Genomic DNA, 20,775 nt, shown 5'->3' with positions numbered 1-20,775 from the left:
GCACAGCATTTCAAGTCCCCCTCCCACTCCACCGAGGATATGCAGGTCATTGGACTCATCCACCGCCAAACCACAACAACGCGACGGTCGGAGGAGGAGCGTCTTATCTTCCGACTGGGACCCCTCCAACCGCAGGGGATGAACTTGGACTTCACCAGTTTCTTCATCCCCCTCCCCCCCCCTTGTCTCAGCCGGATCCCTCCCGCCCGGCACCGCCTTCCTGACCTGCAGTCTTCTTCTTGACCTCTCTGCCTCCATCCTACTCCGACCTATCACCCTCACCTTGACCTCTTTCCACCTATCACATTTCCAATGCCCCTCCTCCAAGTCCCTCCTCCCTACCTTTTATCTTCTCCTGCTGAACACTCTCTGCTCATTCCTGAAGAAGGGCCTGTGCCCGAAACGTCGAATCTCCTGTTCCCTGGATGCTGCCTGACCTGCTGTGCTGTTCCAGCAATAAAGTTTCAACTTTGATCTCCAGCATCTGCAGACCTCACTTTCTCCTCGAAGCTTCTTAAACTACCCTACCTGGAAGGGATAGAGAATGGATTCCAAGACCAGCCCAACGCGGGAGATGAGTTGGAGACCAGGCCAGTGCGGGAAGTGAGTCGCAGCTGGAGCACAGAGAGGGAGCAGACCAAGCCCAGCCGACCTGGGGGGGTGAGTCCTAGAAGTGAGTCACGGGCTGGAGCCAGGAGCGCGAGCAGAACATGTGGGCCAAGTCCCGGAAGTGAGTCACGGGCTGGAGCCTGGACCTGGAGCAGGAGCAGGGCGGATGAGCCGAGTCCCAGAAGCGAGTTGCAGGCCAGAGCCCAGAACGGGAGCTGAGTCGCAGCCGGTGCCTGGAGCAGAGGCAGAGCACGCGGGCCAAGTCCTGGGATCCAAGTCCTAGGCTGGAGCCCAGAGCGGGAGCAGAGCACTTGGGCCGAGTCCTGGGATCCGAGTCCTAGGCTGGAGCCCAGAGTGGGAGCAGAGCACATGGGCCGAGTCCTGGGATCCGAGTCCCAGGCTGGAGCCCAGAGCGTGAGTGCAGCACATGGGCCGAGTCCTGGGAGCCGAGTCGCAGCAGGAGCATGGAGCAGGAGCAGAATGAGCCCAGGCCAGCCGGGGTGACGATTCCTGGAGGGGAATCCGGGACAGAGGCCAGTGAGTGGAAGCAACGAGGCCTCAGTTTCTGAAGCCCAGCAGGCACTGACTCAGTGAAAAGAGACTATAACTTGAGTACTTTAAAGATACTTTATATTATCATTCTGGACTTTTTGAAACTCTGTATTCCCATGTTAGTCTTTCTTTTTGCTATTTTAATTCTGTAACAACACTTAAAGCATCTGAAACTAAGTATCGTGTACCTAAGATGGTGACATTACAAAATTTTTATTGCACTCATTTGAGTGCAGTTGACAATAAAGGCTATTGTATTCTAAACCCTTAGTCTCCTCTCCATCTTCTTTTTCTCCAGCAACTCCCAACTTTAATATCAAGTAAGTGAAACTTTTTGTTTTGACTTGCTTTCCCCTCCCAGTCTTAACATCCTGTATAATGGCCCTCTTGCTTTTCAATAAAGAATATTGAAATTTTAGTGGATGTTCAAGTCTGCTGGTTCAGATTCTCACAAGCAGGTTGTTCAGTATATGTGCAACGTTGTTTTAGGATGGTAACTATATATTTGATAGCTAACAATCCAGTTGTGCCAATTATTGTGTCAGTGGAGGGAATGATTTGTAAAAGCATGATAGTTTTTCCAACAAAAGTGACTTTTATAGGTTCTACCGTTAGAGTGCAAAATTCTGCTCTATTTGTATCTTTCTGATGAAATGGTAAGAATTAAGAATTGGTGGGAGTCAGTCACAGAGGGAAATAATGAGTAAAATATTATACATTTACATAAAACAAGGCTGATTTATGCAAAACTAGGGCCATTCCTACCAATAACCAGAGACATGTACAACATACCTCACTTATTGTTAACTGAAAATGTGTTGCTGGAAAAGCGCAGCAGGTCAGGCAGCATCCAAGGAGCAGGAGAATTGACATTTCAGGCATAAGTCCTTCTTCAGGAATGAGGAGGGTGTGCCCAGCGGGCTAAGATAAAAGGTAGGGAGGAGGGACTTGGGGGAGGGGCTTTGGAAATGCGATAGGTTGGGTTGGTTGGTCCGGGTGTCCCAGAGGTGTTCTCTGAACCGTTCCGCAAGTAGGCGGCCTCACTTATTGTTACCTTGGTTCATGTCCAAAGTTATCATGTTTATTAAGGAAGCTTTTGGTTGGCATCACAGATTCAATACTTCCCTTGTCTGTATCCCTTGTTATGTACTCTTATGCTGAAAGTGAGCCCTTCAGTGCCTTTCCCCCAGTCACTATGGATGAATCTAGGTATTGAATGCTAACCATTTGCCTGTGACTGGCATCATGAGTGTGCTATCACCTATTGCCCTCACAAACTCAGTTACAGTAGAAGCGACTGGCTGGTGATCTAATGGGAAAATCCTAGCTACTATATAAATTCATAAAGAGGAAATTATTAGTTTCTAGCTTTACTGGCTGAGGGAAACTAAGGTCATTACTGAGATTAATAAATGACTTGGATGAGGAGATTGAGGGGTGGGTTAGTAAATTTGCAGACAACACAAAGGTTGGAGGTACCGTTGATAGTATCGAGGGCTATTACAGGTTGCAACACAAAACAGACAGGATGCAGAGCTGGGCTGAGAAATGGCACATGATGTTCAACCTGGATAAATGCGAAGTGATGCATTTTGGAAAGTCGAACTTGAATGTTGAATATAGGATTAAAGACAGGATTCTTGGCAGTGTGGACGAACGGCGGGAGCTTGGTGTTCAAGTGCATAGATCCCTCAAAGTTGCCACCCAAGTGGATAGGGTTGTTAAGAAAGTATATGGTGTTTTGGCTTTTCATTAACAAGGGGATTGAGTTTAAGAGCTGCGAGGTTTTGCTACATCTCTACAAGTCCCTGGTGAGACCATACTTGGAATATTGTGTCCAGTTCTGGTCGCCCTACTATAGGAGAGATATAGAGGTGTTGGACAGGGTGCAAAGGAGGTTTACCAGGATGCTGCCTGGACTTACAAAGATAGGTTGACTAAGCTTGGACTTTTCTCTCTGGAGAGAAGGAGGAAGTGAGGTGATCTGATACAAGGTAATGAGAGGCATGGATAGAGTCAACAGCCAGAGACTTTTCCCCAGAGCAGGATTGACTGGGACGAGGGGTCATAGTTTTAAGATATTAGGAGGAAGGTATAGAGGAGATGTCAGAGGTAGGTTCTTTACAAGAGAGTTGTGAATGCATGGAATGCGTTGCCAGCGGTGGTGGTGGAAGCAGAGTCATTAGGGACATTTAAGCACCTGCTAGGCATACACATGGACAGGAGTGAATTGAGGGGTGCGTAGGTAAGGTTATTTTATTTTATATTAGGATTAGTCTTCGGCACAACATTGTAGACTGAAGGGCCTGTTCTGTGCTGTACTTTTCTATGTTCTTTGTTCTGTGTTCTATTCCGAAAGCTTGTACTTTCAAATAAACCTGTTGGGCTAAAGCCATATGTTGTGTGAGTAACAGCAAAGCAAGCAAAAACCAGAGAATTTAAATTCCTTTTCATGTTATGTCTCTGTATGCACTATATTGTGCAAACTTGTCAATTCAATGCAGACCTAGTTGATGGAAGACACAGTTGATTCATCTAAGATATTCACCTCAGTTGATGAAACTTCTTTAGCTACTGAAATCAAATCGACAGGTGGGAAACTGCTCCTACAATCCAACATTAACTTGTCCTTGTAGAGTTGTACCCATATAAAACAAAATCTGAGAGCTCATGGAGTAGTGTGAGTACTGCCTAGAAAAATAAAGTGGTTTAGATTTGAAGAGATTTTTAGAACATTTTCCAAAGCAGAATCGTGGAAAAATAAAAACATACTGGTTAAAAAAAAGAGTTCCAAGAAATGCAGATAAAAATGAAAGAATCTATCTCTGATGATTGACAGTTGAAGTGAAAGACAGACATTAATCCAGAGTCTAAAGAAGGGAAGCTTTAGGTTGTGTATTTTTAGTGGAAGAGATTTTTGTAACCAGAATGGATCAATATGTGAAGGATCTAAATGCAACCATGTATCTGGGAGTCAAGTTTACATACCAAATTGTTAAAGGCAAGTGATGATCAAACTTTGATGCAGTTAGAGAGAAAGAAAAATCCACCTGGGCCAGAAATCTGAAACAAAATCAGTAATGCTGGACATGCATAGAATGCTAACCAGTTTTTTTGAGTATGCCCCATTATCATTTTATTCAAAGAGAAAGTGAAAACAAAGATGAAAGCACACATTTTGCTTTGTGCTCAATCAATCTCATGCTGTAGGTGTTAAAGAGTCTACAGATGCAAGGTAATGGCAGGGGATGGTAGACAACTCTTTAATATGTCCAAATAATTAGCTAGTCTTCCCCTTGTGGAGATTTTAACAGTTCTGTTATCTGGTCTGCAATGTTTCTATTCATCAACTGTATCTTTATAAGGATCATCGTCAGTGTGCCAAATTCAATGCTAAACATTTCTTAGGGAAGCATTTCAACTTAAAACTTCTGCAACCTTAAAAAAAAATCTATGTAGTTTCATTTAGAAAGGTTAGTTGGGAGGGAAAATCATTGTCAAGACTGAAACATGAAATCGATTCAACAAACTGACAAATGCAACAAACGCCATGTACGGTGAGTGCTATCAGAGAAAAGAAATCACTGATTATGGTACAAAACTACTAAATCAGTCTTTCACTTGAATTAATGGAAAAAAAACTGCTTTTAGTAACAGCAACCTACCTATAATATTGTGAAACATCCCAAGGCAATTCACAGGAGCTCTGTTAAATAACATTTAACACCATACTGGATAAACATTGTGTTCAGCAAATCATCAACAGGGTCTCATCTGTGTCGATATTTAAACCAATTAAATTGTTCAAAAAGCCAGACATGAAACAGTGACACAGGGTTTAGCTTGAGAAGGCCATTATTGCATCCTGTTTACATCTTGACTGTGAACTTTTAAGTTTTGAAGACAGTCTAACCATCTTTTCAAATATAGCTAAAAATATAACTTTTACCTTGCTTTCAAACACAATTTGGCTGGCAGGTTTTTAAAGAGAAGGAAACTACCTACAAACATCGGTGTTGTCTTTGAAAGTTTTTAATGTCTGTTTAATTAATTAACCTCATTTTATCTATGGAAGAAGTATGCAGTTTAGGGATGTCTGCAAGTTGCCTAGCCAACAGTACTCTGAACACTGATGTGAAGGTGTGCACCATGTATTTACTATAGGAGCAGGCTACAGGTTTAGAAGCACTTTTAATTTTTTTTTCAAAGCATATTGTGCACACCAATAAGGTAAATGTTCATGTTGGGGAAAACAAAGGGTGGATCATCCTGTTTTTATTTCCACACAGTGCTGATATCTAACACTTCCTGGTCAGTAACGTATAGAGTTCTCACAGCGGAGTAATTCACACTATGCTGCTCAAAGAGTTTCCTCATTATGCCAGGGTAATGTATGCATTCTTCATGCTAGCCATCCTGAATGCTAAATTATTGCCATTTTAATACTCCATGTTACTCCACACAGATGGGTAAAGGCCCTAAGTGAGAAAAGCTAGATATTATCAAATTTGAAAAGAGATCAACAGAGAACAATATTGACAGAGAAATAATGTTTAGTTGGCACTAAAATTGCCGAAGGCTGTTCAGCTTAGATACCTTACAGTAAAATTAAAGTTCCTTTATTGATCCCATTATTTATAATGTTCTCTCTACCTAATATCCATAATGGTGGTAGACCTAGTTGTAGCTTTTTCCTGCAACATGGAGAAACAGTTCCAACAGTGTCAAATGACATGTTTCAACAGCAGTGATATATTATTAAGATATCTCAGAGAGAGACATACCTAATGAGGCTAGATTCATTATTTAGCTGCTGCTTTGCCTAACTCAGGGAGAAAAAAAGAGAGGCTGACATTTTATCTGCTTGGTTCTACTGAGTAGATGTTATGCTGGTGATTTCAGGCAACGAGGCTATCTTGTAACGTGAACAATGTTGATTTTAATGGTGACCTACTGTCATTGAAAATAACATATACGACAATATCAAGTCACATTTGCCCCACCAGCTCCTCGGCAAAGACGATCTCCAACACTAGAGAATATAATCAACTCGTCTTGGCACAAATAGCATTGCTCAAAGATGGCAAACCCAGCAGAATGCAACTCACCTCCTGTCTCCCCAGTAACTGACCACTACCTACAAGGCACAAGTCAGAAGTGAAATGGAACACTCTCTTCCTGCCTGGGTAAGTGCAAGTCCAACAGAACTCAAGATGCTCAAGACAATCCAGAACAAAGCAATCCATTTCTCTCCTCCAACTTTGCACAGTGACAGCAGTGTGTACAGTCTATAAGATGCAATGCAGTAACTGCATCAAAGCTCCTTTTACAGCACCTTCCAAACCCACGATCTTGACTACCTAGAAAGACAAGCATGGCAGATGCTTGGGAGCACCTGCAAGTTCCCCTCCAAGCCGTACACCATTCTGAATTGGACTACATTGTTGTTCTTTCACTGTTGCTGGGTTAATACACCGGAACTCACTTCCTACTATTGCTAGGTTAATACCCCGGAAGTCACTTCCTAAAGCACTGCAGGTGTACCTACAGACCAAGGATTATAGCAGTTCAAAAAGGTGGCTCACTGCTATCTTCTCTCATGTAATTACAGATGCACAATAGGTGCTGGCTGAGCTAGTGAGAACCACATCCCATAATTAATTTTTAAAAATTCAGGAACACCACCCCCTCCAAGTTTATCCTCAAGTTAAATATCATCATTAATCCACATATATTCTTTATCATCCCTGGGTCAAAATCATGGAATTTTGATTTAACACCAGCAAATGACAGTATTCTATTTTCATCCACACAAACTCTAGGCTAACACTCCATTGTAGTTCTGGGATAGTGCTGCACTATCAGAGATGCTGACTTTTGACTGAGTTGTTAAATTGAAGCCTTTGATTTTTCAAAATTGAAGAAGAACAATATTTTGATGAAGAACAGGGTACTTAATCCTGGTTCCCTGGCCAATATGCATCCCTTAACCAATAAACAAAAACAGATTACTTGGAGATTGTCACCATACTATACACAAGTTGGTTGCTGCATTTTCAACAGTATAACTGTAACTTCCCTTCAAAAGTACTTCATTGATTGTTGGGTAGTTAAAGCATCCTGAGGTCATGAAATGGGCTATAACAGTGCAAGTTCTTTCATTCCTTAATTGCAATGTTTCAAGAGGACTCCCACCCACTACTTTCTCAGAGAAATTCGTGATGGGCAGGAAATGTCAACCTAACCAACATCCCCCACATGTTGTGAACACTTCCTTTTTTCAAAAAAGCGCTGGCGTCTCTAACAGTTGTGGCAAAACCAAAAGGGAAAAAAAGTGAGATGGTCAGTACCATAATAGGGATGTTAATGCACAATTCCAATCAATGTAGTTCACATCCAAGCACACTTGCTTCATGGCCTGCACCAATTTAACCTCAAATGGGTTACAGCTTAATGACAGTTGGAAGTTCTGCTCTGTAATGCCGAGGATGGTGGGAAAATGAATTTAGCACAAAGTATCTTGTCAGTCACAATCTGAAGAGTGCAGAGGTGGATGGGGGGAGGGGGGTAATGAATTGTGCACAGAAAGATATAACATTAGACCTCAAGTCTGGTATAGGAAGTGCAGGTACCAGGGTGTTTACTTCCTTTGCTGTGGGTCATGGGCAGGGTGTATCTTGCTATCACTGGACATAAAAAAAACCCTGTTTCACTGAAGCATGTTTTTCAGATAACTAAGTGCAGCATGTCTTGCAAGCTGGGCTCTCTCATTGGAGCAGGACAATTAACTAACATCATTCCAGTTCTGTTGCTTGATCTTGACACACGTTTTCAACAACAACTCAAGGACAATTACTCAGTTCCAACTTGTGCTGCTCTCCTGATAAAATGGGAGATGCGCTTTGGACCAGAAGCTCAAAATGAAGGAGAAGGAAAGAGAAATAGCCAATTTTAGGCACCCTCCCACTGTGAAGTAAAACACATTCCATTTAGGCCAGGATGGGCTAACATGTTTGTAATAATGCTCTTCAATTTGTCTGAGTGGAAGAATAAACCTTTCTTTTAGAATTCTTCACTGAAAGCTATCTCTGACAAATCCCCAGATAGATTAATGGAAACAAAAGAACTAGTACTTGCATTTAAATTATGGCTTTAATTTTACAGTAAAAACATCCCAATGTGTTTCACTGGAAGTGTAGAAGGTTTTGTGATTTTTATAGTGTGTCCTACTGCCTCTCGGCCAGAAGCTCTGTCTTTGTCCTCTTCCAGGCATTGTTCAAAATGGAAGGACCATTTGTGACTAAGTTTAAGTGGGCATAATCCTTCCAACAATTCTCGGTTATTCATCCAAAGTGTGAAAAAATATGTAGGCACAAATATGAAACAAGTAAACAGGAGGTAATATTGAGCTAAAGTCAACATCATACCATGGAAGAGCTACTTAGGCAGGTGACTAGCAGAGTACGAAAAGAGTTGGGTTTTGATGAATACCTTGAAGGGGTTGATGGAAGGAATTGCAGTGTTTTGAACATTGACAAATGAAAACATGGCCACTAATACTGATCCAATTAGACCAGAAAGAATTTAATTTCAATTTCTCGTCAATTAAACTTAGCCAATACCATTCACAGTGACACAATGGGATTGTGGGGAGAAAATATAAATTAAAATTCCCCCTAGTCCTGGTCATTAACTAATGGTCCACCCTGGATAATGTTTGTGTCTGGAATCTGAGAAAAACTGTTCAGACCTGGTGGTGATACATACTATCGTTGAAAAGGTGGTCAATACTTATTAAAAAGGCTCATATTGTAGGGATTTGAGGACAATACTGGAAGGCTGCCAACAACTGTGAGTGTACATCCATCAAGAGTCTGCAGGAGTGTTGGAATGAGTAGAACATACTCTTTTAAGTTGTGAATTTTTAATTAAGGAAGTAAGGTTAAAGGTTATGTTGGATGAGTCATTAAAATATGAGGGATATGTAAACAAAATAATGAAGGTAAAGGTTTGGCAAATTTAGACTCGACTGTCAAACAAATCACATAGCCCAGCATGTCCCTTCTTCATCTGCTCACCACTCATGCTCAACTCCTCCTCCTTGACTCAGTGTCCACTTCCCTTCTATTAGCAATTGTGCTAATCATCCACTTGGCTCTTGACTTATTCTAGTTTTACTTCCCTTTTGTAAAGTCTCTTAAAGCATTCTCCACTTAAAAGGTGCTACACAGCTGCACAATTTTGTAGGTAGAATTTGGGAGTGGATTTCCAACATATGGTTGCTCTGCGCACTGGATATTTTACACTTGTATCAGGAATTTAGAATGCATTATGTTGAATCATGATCTCTACATAGTGAAAGGGAATGTTTGCACTGGAATTGTGTGTGGTGATGATTGCGCATATACTGAAGTTAGGTTGAATGGAAACATTCCTCTGATCTGATTAGTGAAGGGAAATGATGATCAGCAGCCTGAAGTTATCCTTCCATAGATCACCAATGTGACAAATCCCACTGAAGTTATCTTTCACAACTTCTTTGCGCTATTGAAATGACGTGTCAGAAGCCAAACTGTCTACATAGCATTGGAGTCCATGTAGATGTCACAAGAGCATTAAAATGTCACACATTAGTGTTGCATTAATGAAGAAGGGACAAATCTAAGAACTTTCTTCATGCTTCAGTGCAAATGTAATTTGAACTCGTGATGTTTCCGTAAAGCTATGTGTGACAATGATCATCAAAACATGCTTGTACTCCTGCGTCAGTCAACACTCCCAAACTGTCTTCTAATGTGGTTGGAGCAGAATTAGAGTTAGAGAGAAGAGTGGAAAGTCTAAGGTGCTTGCACATTGTGATTTGCAAGATATGCCTATTTGTAAGTTTCCTTTTGAACACAATCATAGATCTACTGTGACTTTTGCCTTTCTATTCCGTTGGCCTGATTGGTGCATATTTTTCCCTGTTGACAATTATTTTAGCAAAAACGTAGCGGTTAACATAAAGCAATGTTCCCACATTAAATTCTGCTGGGAAGTTATGCTCCTTGATGTTTCCAGTATGAGGTGTCCAAATGCTGAACATTGTTTCTGAGCTTCCATGACTTATGGAGTCATAGAGAAGTACAACATAGAAACAAACCCTTTGGTCCAACTTGTCCAAGCCAACCAGATATCCTAACCTAATCTGCCAGCACTTTGCTCATATCACTCTAATTCCTTCCTTTTCGTAAACCCATCCAGATGCCTTTTAAATGTTGCAATTATACCAGCCTCCACCACTTCCTCTGGCAGCTCATTCCATACATACACCACCCTCTGTGTGAAAAAGTTGCCACTTAGGTCCCTTTTAAATCTTTTCCCTCTCACCCTAAATGTATGCCCTATAGTTCTGGACTCCCCCACTTCAGGGAAGAGACTTTGTCCCCTCATGACTTTATAAATCTCTATAAGGTCACCCCTCAGCCTCTGACACTCCATGGAAAAATCCCCAGCCTGTTCAGCCTCTTCCTGTAGCTCAAATCCTCCAACCCTGACAACATCCATGAAAATCTTGTCTGAACCCTTTCAAGTTTCACATTCTTCCAATAGGAGGGAGACCAGAATTGCATGCAATATTCCAAAAGTGGCCTAATCAATGTCCTGTACCGTGCAACATGACCTCCCAACTTCTATACCCAATGTTCTGACCAACAAAGGAAAGCATACCGAACACCTTTTCCATTATTCTATCTACCTGGGATTCTACTCTGAAGGAACTATGAACCTGCACTCCAAGGTCCCTTTGTTCAGCAACACTCCCCAGGACCTTACCATTAAGTGTTTCCAAAATGCTAATAGGTAAAAGTTATTCTCATTCCACTCTGCAGACCTAAAAGTTTGCAAGTTTGGTTTGCTGGTCTAACTTCAGCCAGTAGGATTAGGTAAAGGCAGTGCAAAATGGCTTCTCTACCCTGGAACGAACAGGAAAAATTAGACAAGGTATCTGCAGTGACTCCTGCTAGAAAAAACACATATGGATGCATGTACAATTGAACACATGAATTAACTTGATGCTGAAACACCATAATTAAAAACACATCAGTTCAGCTGAACACTTTGAATGACGTTTTGCGAGTTACCATCTAAGGAACCGCAGTTTACCAGGAATCAACACCCTCAAAAGAATAGAATAATTGTGAAGAGGAATGCAAAAGAAGATTCAGTCCATTGTCTAGCCATCAAACATGTCTGGACTGTCTACCTTCATATCTTTTTTGCTTGGATAACAATCCCTTCACTCCCTATAGAATCAGAACTTCCCCACGTAACATTGCTATAATAGTTGCATTTACCCTCTTTCTCCTACCTCCCGGCTTGGCCTTCCACAACCATTGCCATCCACCAACCCAATTATTCCATGTTTCCCAGGAATCGTTCTGCAAGCATAAACTATGGAATACATGCTACCGCCTTGAAGAATTGAAATGTATTGAACAGCTTGCAGCATTTATTGGATAACGTCAAAAGTATCCAATGGATACGGTCTTCACAACAGAAGTTGTAAACCATTCTGAGAGGAAAAAGAGCCAATGTTTAAGAGTGAGGAATGGCAAAGTGGTTTGCATTGAAGGTTGCACACTATTGCGAGGCTCAGAGGGTTAACTATTGGCCATGGGAATCTATACCAAGCTGGAGCTGATCCAAGCTGGGCTACATTATCTTGTGCCAATTCATCTCTAAGCCAGCAGAGTGAGCTCTGCTGCAAGAGCAGTCAACTATCGAAATCTCAACTGTCACTCTTCTTGAGGGACAGGCACTTGAGTTGCCCTTTTGAATTTCATTCTCTTGGCATCAGTTTCCACTCAACCTTTAAACAGCACTAATGCACTGACTGGCCCTGAACTCTAACCTTATTTCACCATCAGGCACTACTAGGTAAGGTTATAATGTAAGAATCTTTGGGCATATGAAGTCTGTGCAAAACAGTCAAGAATAGTTGGTGGATGATCAGGGGCACAGCATTAGAATTAACAATATATTCCCACTATCAAGAAACAAAATCCTAAAGGGACGAGCCACTATCTGTGGTTAACGGGATTTAGGGGAACTATCAAACTGAAGGAAAATACTCATAACTATGCAAAGATAGATGCCAGCTCAAAACAATAGCAGAAAATGACCAAAATGTTAATAAGGAGGAAGAAAGTATGAGAGGAAGAAATGCAAAAGTAGAACTTTAAAAATGGATAGACAAAGCATAGAATCTCTACAGTGTAGAAAAAGGCCCTTCAGCCCAACAAGACCACACTCACCCTCCAAAGAGTAACCCACCCAGACCCATTCCTCTATCCTATTACCCAATGTTCACCTAACCTATACATCTTTGGACTATGGGAGGAAACCAGAGCACCCAAAGGAAACCCACACAGACACAGGGAGAGTGTGCAAACTCCACACAGACAGTCACCTGAGGCTGGAATCAAACCCAGGTCCCTGGCGCTGTGAGGCAGCAGTGCCAACCACTGAGCCACCGTGCCGCCCTAAAGCAAATGAGCATTAGTTCTCTGGTGACTAAGAATAGAGAGTGAATAACAGATACAAAGGAAATCGCAGACAAATTGAGTAAGTAGTTGCTTGTGTCTTCACTTTAGAATGTACAAATATATATTCTAGTAATAGCTGTTAATCTGGTAGTTGAAGTTATAATCGTGAGGGAATTGATGTTCAGCAGACTGATGGACATGTCAACTGTCAAGTTGTCAGATCCAGATGGACTTCATTCTAGAGTCTTAAAAGAAGTGACTAATGAGTTAGTATATACGTTTGTGTTAATTTTTTAATATTCCCTCAATTCTGGAAAGGTACAATCAATGTGGATAGTAGCAAGTATAACCCTTCTGTTCCAGGAGGGATTGAGGAGGAAAACAAGAAACTGGGGCTGTTTATTTGATGCCTGTGATGGGAAAGGACTAGACTCAAACAATTAATGAAGAGATTGCAGCTGCACACTTACTTAAAAGCTCATGCTAATTGGGAACAGTCAGTTTGGTTTCATCATGGAAATCATGTTTAACCAACTTCACAGTTTAATGGACCAGTAATACGGGCTATGGATAAAGAGGAGCCTGTGGACATGTTGTACCTGAATTTCCAGAAGACATTTGATAAAGTGCCACATCAAAGGCTATTGCATAACATAAAATCTTATGGAATAGTGGACATGGATGCCTAATTGGCCAGTTGCCAGAAAATAGACCATGCATAAATGGCTCTTTTTCTGACTGACCAGGATATGACATGTGTCACAGGTCTGTCCTGACTGTAATTTATTTCAATTACGTTAATGATGGAATGAAAGCAGGTTATATAAAGGTCATAAGGAGGCTGCATGAGTGGGCAAAGATCTGCCTGATGTAGTTGAATTTGGGAAACTGTAAAATTATTCTCTTTTGCATGAAAATTGAAAATAAATGGAGTATTTCTTAAATGAAGAATGGCTGTTGAATTCTGAGGGGCAGAGGAATTTAGGTTTTCTCATGCATTTCCAGTCACAATAAGTTAGTATGCAGTCTGATCAAGAAGGCTGATGGGATGCTATCCCTTATTATAAGAGAAATTGACAATGGAGGTAACGATGCTATGGTCCAGTTAAAGGGGGCATTGGCAAAGCAACATCTTGAATGCTCTGTGCAATTTCAATCTCCTTGCCTAAGGAAGAATGTAAATGCATTGAAGTCAGTTCAGAGAAGGTTTACTAGATTGATTCCTGGAATAATTGTCTTAGGAGGGTAAGTTGGATAGGACAGGCTAGGTTGGTAGAGTGAGGGGTAACAATTGAAGTTTATGATCTAAACAAGGAGGACATGAGAAGGATGTTTGTTCTTGTGGGTCAGTCTGGAATTAAGGGCCACTGTTTTAAATATTTGGGATTTTTTTTCAGAAAAGAGATGAGGGAACTGTTTTCTCTGAGGGTTGTATGACTTTGGAATTCTCTGCCAGAAAGCAGTAGAGATGAGGTAATTCAATATTTTTACTGCAGGGATAGGTAAATTCTTGTTATGCAGTGATAATCATCAGGGTCCTTATTGGGGTAGATAGTAATCTGGAATTTGAAACATGAACAGGTCAGTCATAATGTTATTCAATGGTGAGCAGGCTTGAGGAGACAAATGGTCTACTTCTCTTACTATTTCAGGTATGCATGTACTTAGAATTAATAAAAATAGAATTGACAGCACCTAAACAGGCCATTCAGCCCAACTGGAATATATCAGTGATTATGTCCCACATGTATCTTTTCCAAAACTTCATATAACCCTATAAAAATGCTCTTCTACGTCCTTGCTTCCTCATGTATTTATCTCGATTTGAGTCAAGTGCATTTGTGCTACCTATGCTGGAAACAATGTCCAGATCCTCATATTAGTGCAATTGTGCACATGAAAATTGTTTATAATATGTATTCTTCAATAGTGAAAATTAGATAACATTTGTCCTCGATGAGCTTATGTGTGTCGCCACAGCTTTTGATTGTGAGAGCATTTGGACATGAAGAGTCAAGGGTCCTACACAAAATGAATTATTGACTTAATTGTGACTTTTTTCTGTACTACAATACTACTGAGGCCTTAAGCAAATTGAATTATAATGTTGACAACAAGTTTCCTTAAATCAGTCTCAAGCTCATTGGGTTGCCAGGTCAATATATCAATGTGGACTTGACCATCTGAAGATTCCTTATGAAACAAGGAGGACCAGTCAGAGAATCTGGTGTGAAGATCAACATTTCCTTTTTCATGGTGCTCTTTTTGAGCAGTTCATTAATTTTATGATATAGATTGAACTGTGTCAGACTATAATGTAATTCCATCAAAATAAAGCAACTTCCATTTTTTAATAACATGCCTGAAACGATGTACACATTCTCTTCAGTTCTACATTAGATGCATTACACAGTGCCCAGAATTAATAAGATAGATTGCTGTATTGCCTCTCCAACCTGGTTGCCTACAAGGTCAGCTCAGAGCCATGGGTGAGGCTGCTGAGGAAAATGATGAGTAGAGATAGCACCAGAACATTTTGTCTGAAGGAGGAAAAGGGCTAAGAATCATGCAACTGACTATTTGCCATTCTGATTGTCAAATAGTAATTGCTATGACAGCCGGGTATATTTCTCAGTTTAGCCTTAGTTATTCTAGCCTATGCACTGTCCTACTTGCTCAGTTTAAAAAAAAACTGGTTTCCTTCAATTCATTTGGCTCCAAAGCCAATTGCACAGCCAATCAGAATACTGAGATATCTAGACCTGGGAAGTCTGATATTCCATTTTTTAAGATAGCAGATGTCATATGGAGCAATAGTAGAGGGGCTATAATCGCCATTAATGTCCCTAGACATTTACCAGAGAGGGGAACAATCAGTCAGAATTCTGTTTGCAGATTGCAATTCAGTGAGTCCTACTGGCAAATGTGAACATGTGGCAGATAAAATGGAAGCAGAATCCAGTGTAACTGTATTCACTGTGATGCTAAATAGCTTGCTGATAAGTCACTTGTTAGATTGACACATGAGGATAGTGCCAATGCAACCCTGCCATCACCAATATTTTTGGCAGATCCTGGGTCAAAAAATATAGGTTCTTCCCCTTGTATTTATGCTGAATTGAGAATACCACAGATCAAATTTAATATTTTGCAGTGTCCAAGATAGTTACCATCATCAAAATGAGATGCCCAGCACTTAATCTTCTACATTACATCTAACTGTGATCATTTGTAAAGTTGGTCCACGGATTGGAGACATATACAGTTTTTTGAAAATTATCATACAACTTGGTTCTTGATTATTTTGATTACATCCAGACAGTTCTGAAGCTCCATCACAATCCTGGCTGACATTCTAGTGCAGTGCTGAGGAAGTGCTGGGTCTGGGTGGGTTACTCTTTGGAGAGTCGGTGTGGACTGGCTGGGCCGAAGGGCCTGGTTCCACACTGTAGGGAATCTAATCTAATCTAATCATATGCTCTCAGACAGATGATATGCTAAAATGAGACCATATCTGCCTCTCAGGTAATTATAAAAGATCCCATGGCACTATTGAAAGAAGAGCAAAGCAGTTCATCCCTGTGTCTTGAATGATATTCATCCTTCAATAAAAATGATTAGCAACAGAATAGGTTGTCATTATCTTATTGCTTTGTGAGAATTGGCACCAGTTTTCCGACAGTGCACTACTCAAGACATTCAGAAGATCTTAATTGACTGTAAAGAGCTGTGGGATGTTATTATGAAAGGCATGGTATAAATATAAGTTTTTTTCTTTCCTTTATCATGATCTGACTGAGTCACTCATTTACTAGAATATCATTTACCTGGAACAGCCTCTTGGATGTCTTCCAAGATCATTGACATGTGCCTCTGGAAATGTTCTCAAGCTGCAGTAATATCAAATAGAAGTTGATTGGAATGAAAACACCCATAGGACAGAATGAAAGCTGTAAGCAAGGCAATTCTTTTTTATCGAAAAGATTTGCTAGAATTCAAAATTATAATCTAAATTTGAAAAAAAACCACTTGACATCTCCAAGAAGAGTTGGAGTCTGGTGACTTTAGGAAATTATGTGCTTGTAAAATGTCACTTAAATTGGTGAAGTACGCACAAATTTGAAATTCATCATTTGCCTTTCACGCTTAAATTATTCCTGCATCCCAGTCACTGTGCTTCTCTACTTTTGTTATTGTACCAAGTTTATCATCCTGATTTATTGCTGTTTTACCTCTAGCCACTTTTTAAGATATCATAAGAAAAAGCGCTTAGTATCATCTTTATTTTAACTTTGTAATGAATGGAAATCTTCAAAGAGTTTAAGAAACCCTTCTTTGAAGTCTAGTTTTCCAAATGTGATCAGAGCTAGAATACAAGATCAAGAGATTGTACTGCCAATTTCTTGCTCTATGTTTTGTCTAAAGGTTAGCAACATCCAAACAACACATCATAGAATCCCTACAGTGTGGAAGCAGGCCATTCAGCCCATTACATCCACACCAACCCTCTGAAGAGCATCCCACCCAGACTCACCCCAAGACACTTGATTGTTGTCAAAGGAGGGTTCCATGAATGTTAATGAGCTGCAGCCTGGTTTGATTGATGTATTCTGTTGGGTGGGTCTGAGATCATCTCGATTGTCTCATGGGTGCAGTCTGTGGCTCCCTGTATCTGTGGAAATACGTACAGAGTAGCAAATCCAAGGACATCACCAATGTCAAAGTGATTGTAATTGATGGCCTTGGCAAGCATGACATTCAACTGCTGGGTGCTGTGAGGTTCTCCATATGTCATCAGGACATCTCTGGAAAATGACAGAGACGGAGACATTCAGGGCCATGCTGACCTTGATGGCCAGCAGCCATTGTTGCTTAGTCAGTTCATTTGGCTAGATATTTCCTATCAAGATCCTGCAAACGTGAGGAACAACTCAGAGGAAAGTTTGAGCCTCCTGTGGCACTGTAGTGCAATCAAGTCCAGAAGGATGGTCTTCTGCTTGCATTCTTCCTGGTTCGGATGTATTACCTCTCGCAGGCTGGATCGCCATTCTGTGGTGCTAGATATGAGAAGGTTTGCTTCTGATGTTGTTGCTCCACCTGTTCCACATCAAAGTCAGGACAACATAAATTACTCTCAATGGCTCTTGTGGCTGAGTTGCTGTGTCCCTGCGTCTGAGCTAGGAGGCCCAGGTTCAAGTTCCACCTGCTCCAGAGGTGTGTCATACCACCTCTGGACAGGTTGATTAGGAAAATACAAATTGAATCAGCAGTAAGGTTCTTTGTTGCATCCTGAGATTGCAAAAGTCATAAACTGTTCTTGAGTGTTCTTGCTGTGCAGTGGCAGTGTCCCTGCCTCTGGGCCGGTAGGCCAGGGTTCAAATGCCACCTATGTGTGTCATAACCCATCTGAACAGGTTGATTAGAAAATATCTATAAGCTGTGTCCTGCTGACTTGAAGATTGACAGCTTGGAAACATGGACTGAAAGGCAAAAGCAACTCAAGGTAGCAGATGTGACCTTCCCCAAGGAAATTGCCTGTAATATCAGTGAAATCACAGCCTCATAACACGTCAAAGGATCAAAAGCCTTTCACTTAGATGTAGCTGTCATCTTAGTATTTAAAGGCTTTCTAGTCTACCCCCTCTCAATCCAGCTCATCTCTGCTGATATTTAACTTTTCTCAAATTGGTGAGCTGCAAATAAGCTCATGAAATGCATGGCCTGGTGATTAAAGTCAGAATTGAGAGATAAAAATGGACTCAGTTGTCTTTTAACATTTATAAAAGTCAGACCTGAGTGCCCTACACGTATTTCTTGTGTGTCAATGAACAAGTTTGAATTGGAAGTGGCCAACTTTCTGCTAGCTTGTTGGTGCTGGCATTTCTTAGTGTTTTACCCTCTGGTATGAGCAGATGCCCCATTAGCCTAGAATAAAACAAAGTACTGTGGATGCTGGTAATCTGAAGCAAAAACAGAAATTGCTTGAGAAACACATCAGGTCTGGCACCATCTGTGGAGAGAAAGTAGAGTTAATGTTTGAATTCCAGTGATCCTTCTTCAGAATAGGGGTCTGTTCCTGAAAAAAGGCTCAGTGGACTCAAAATGTTAAATCTGCTCTCTCCCCACAGATGCTGCCAGACCTGCTGAGTTTCTCCAGCAATTTCTGTTTTTGTTCTCTATTACCCTGTCAGGTCAGAATTCTGCTGATAATCCAAATAGCCTCTTTTGTGCATTCATTTCAATGGTTTTACATTTCTATCATAAATTGATAAACTCTATAGTATAGCAGTCACATTTAGAGCCACACAGGTTTTCTATTGATGTGTTATTGCTATCCTGCTGTGAATTGTCTGAGGTTGATTTATTTTTTAGTCTAGTTATAGACATGCATTTTTCTACTGTATTTATTGCCTACTGTATTTATTGTTCTTTAATTCAAAAATTGGTCAATTATAGCTATCTTTTTTAAAAGAAAGTATGGTTCTCATGTTGCACCTGAAAATCATGATGAAAGCATTTATATATGCAAGTTAACAACACATGACTTCCAAACAGTAATGATTTGGGTTTTGTTATGTCATCCACAAACGTATTTGTACACTTTTACGGGGAATTCCCACAATTAGTGCTGAAGCATTTCGACTTTAATTCATTTTAATTTAGATGGAACCAGATGTGGTTCTTTACCTGGCACCATTACACAAAGAAATGTTGGAATGGAAAGAATATTAATTCCATAAGTTATAATACAATAATTTGCAGTCTAATCTTCCTGACAAAGGTGCCAATAAATTATAGCTGAAACGTTTTAATGATGTGATTGATATAATGATGTGATTTCTTTCCTTGGAAAATCATTCAACTGACACCTTCAGTGCGTTACCTTGTAGAAGCAGTGAGCAAATGCATTCTTACTGCTTGTAGGTAGAAATTATGAAAAGAAAATCACACTTGCTGCAATGAATAATCAGAATAATTATATACGGTGTTTAAGGAGATGTATATTTTTCCCTTTTTGCTCTTTCATTTATTGCTATTTTCATTTGATAGTAATTAAGTTGTATGATGCACTTGTGAATAATTAATTGGATGTCAACATCTGAAAAGTGCTAGTATCGGAAGGATGTTGTGAAACTTGAAAGGTTCAGAAAAGATTTACAAGGATGTTGCCAGGGTTGGAGGATCTGAGCAACAAGAAGAGACTAAATAGGCTGGGACTGATTCCCCTATAGGGTCAGAGGCTGAAGGGAGATCTGAGAGATTTATAAAATCCTGAGGGGCATGGATAGGGAAAATAGACAAGGAATTTTCATGGGTGGTGGAGTCCAGAACTAGAAAGCATATGTTTAGGGTGAGAGGGGAAAAATTTAAAAGGGACATAAGGGGTAACGTTTTCATGCAGAGGGTGGTACGTGCATGGAATCAGCTATCAGAGGAAGTGGTGAAGGCTGGTACAATTACAACATTTAAAAGGCATCTGAATAGGTATATGAATAGGAAGCATTTAGAGGGATATGGGTCAAGTGCTGGCAAATGAGACTAGATTTGATTTGGATATCTGGTCAGCGTGGATGAGTTGGACTGAACAGTCTGTTTCCATGCTGTACATCTCTATCACTCTATGACTCTCTAACGGTTCAGACACATGATGACACACCTCTAGGAGAGTTGGGACTTGAAACTTAACATTCCAACTCAGGGCTAAAGAGACATCAGAAGAGTATGAAGTTGCTTCTGAGCTTCAGCTGAGGTCTATTACTCATTTTATCCCTTGAGAGTACCTGAAATTCACAAATCAAGTTCTCCAAAACACAAGCAAGCATATTGAAAAATAGTTTAAAGTGTCCTTTTCTTGCAATGCTTTTTTGTGTGAAAGTTGTGCTAACCAAGGTGGTGATGCTTATGCTGACAACTGAAAGATTTTTCACTTCTGAGCTTCCTGTATGAGCATTAAACACCATCAGGTTACAGTTGAATGCAATGGAAAACTCCTTCCTCACAACTTTCCATTACCCAACTATGGAACAACACTATATTGCATGGTATGATATGTTCCATTTTCCAGAGTATTGGGATTTCCTGAAAGAAA

At 40.6% G+C, this 20,775-nt stretch overlaps 1 protein-coding gene and 1 long non-coding RNA gene across 8 annotated transcripts in view; one reads left to right on the top strand and one right to left on the bottom strand.

Moving 5' to 3' along the window:
* mafa (v-maf avian musculoaponeurotic fibrosarcoma oncogene homolog a (paralog a)) overlaps window positions 1-20,775 on the bottom strand; it is a 355,825-nt gene that overhangs the window by 298,285 nt on the left and 36,765 nt on the right. For 2 of the 5 annotated variants that reach the window (XR_006314072.1, XR_006314071.1), the window contains exon 2: window positions 16,514-16,576. The exons of the other annotated variants lie outside the window; for them this stretch is intronic. The gene's annotated coding sequence lies outside the window, so the exon portion shown is untranslated. The remainder of the gene's footprint in view (window positions 1-16,513; window positions 16,577-20,775) is intronic. 5 annotated transcript variants of the gene reach the window in all.
* The window catches only part of LOC122558227, a 142,474-nt gene that overhangs the window by 90,319 nt on the left and 31,380 nt on the right, over window positions 1-20,775 (top strand). The gene's annotated exons all lie outside the window — the stretch shown is intronic.

Source organism: Chiloscyllium plagiosum, chromosome 17 (genome assembly GCF_004010195.1).
Source record: "Chiloscyllium plagiosum isolate BGI_BamShark_2017 chromosome 17, ASM401019v2, whole genome shotgun sequence".
Classification (NCBI taxonomy): domain Eukaryota; kingdom Metazoa; phylum Chordata; class Chondrichthyes; order Orectolobiformes; family Hemiscylliidae; genus Chiloscyllium; species Chiloscyllium plagiosum.
Note: the sequence above shows the minus strand (reverse complement) of the source record. Positions and strands in the feature narration are given on the sequence as shown.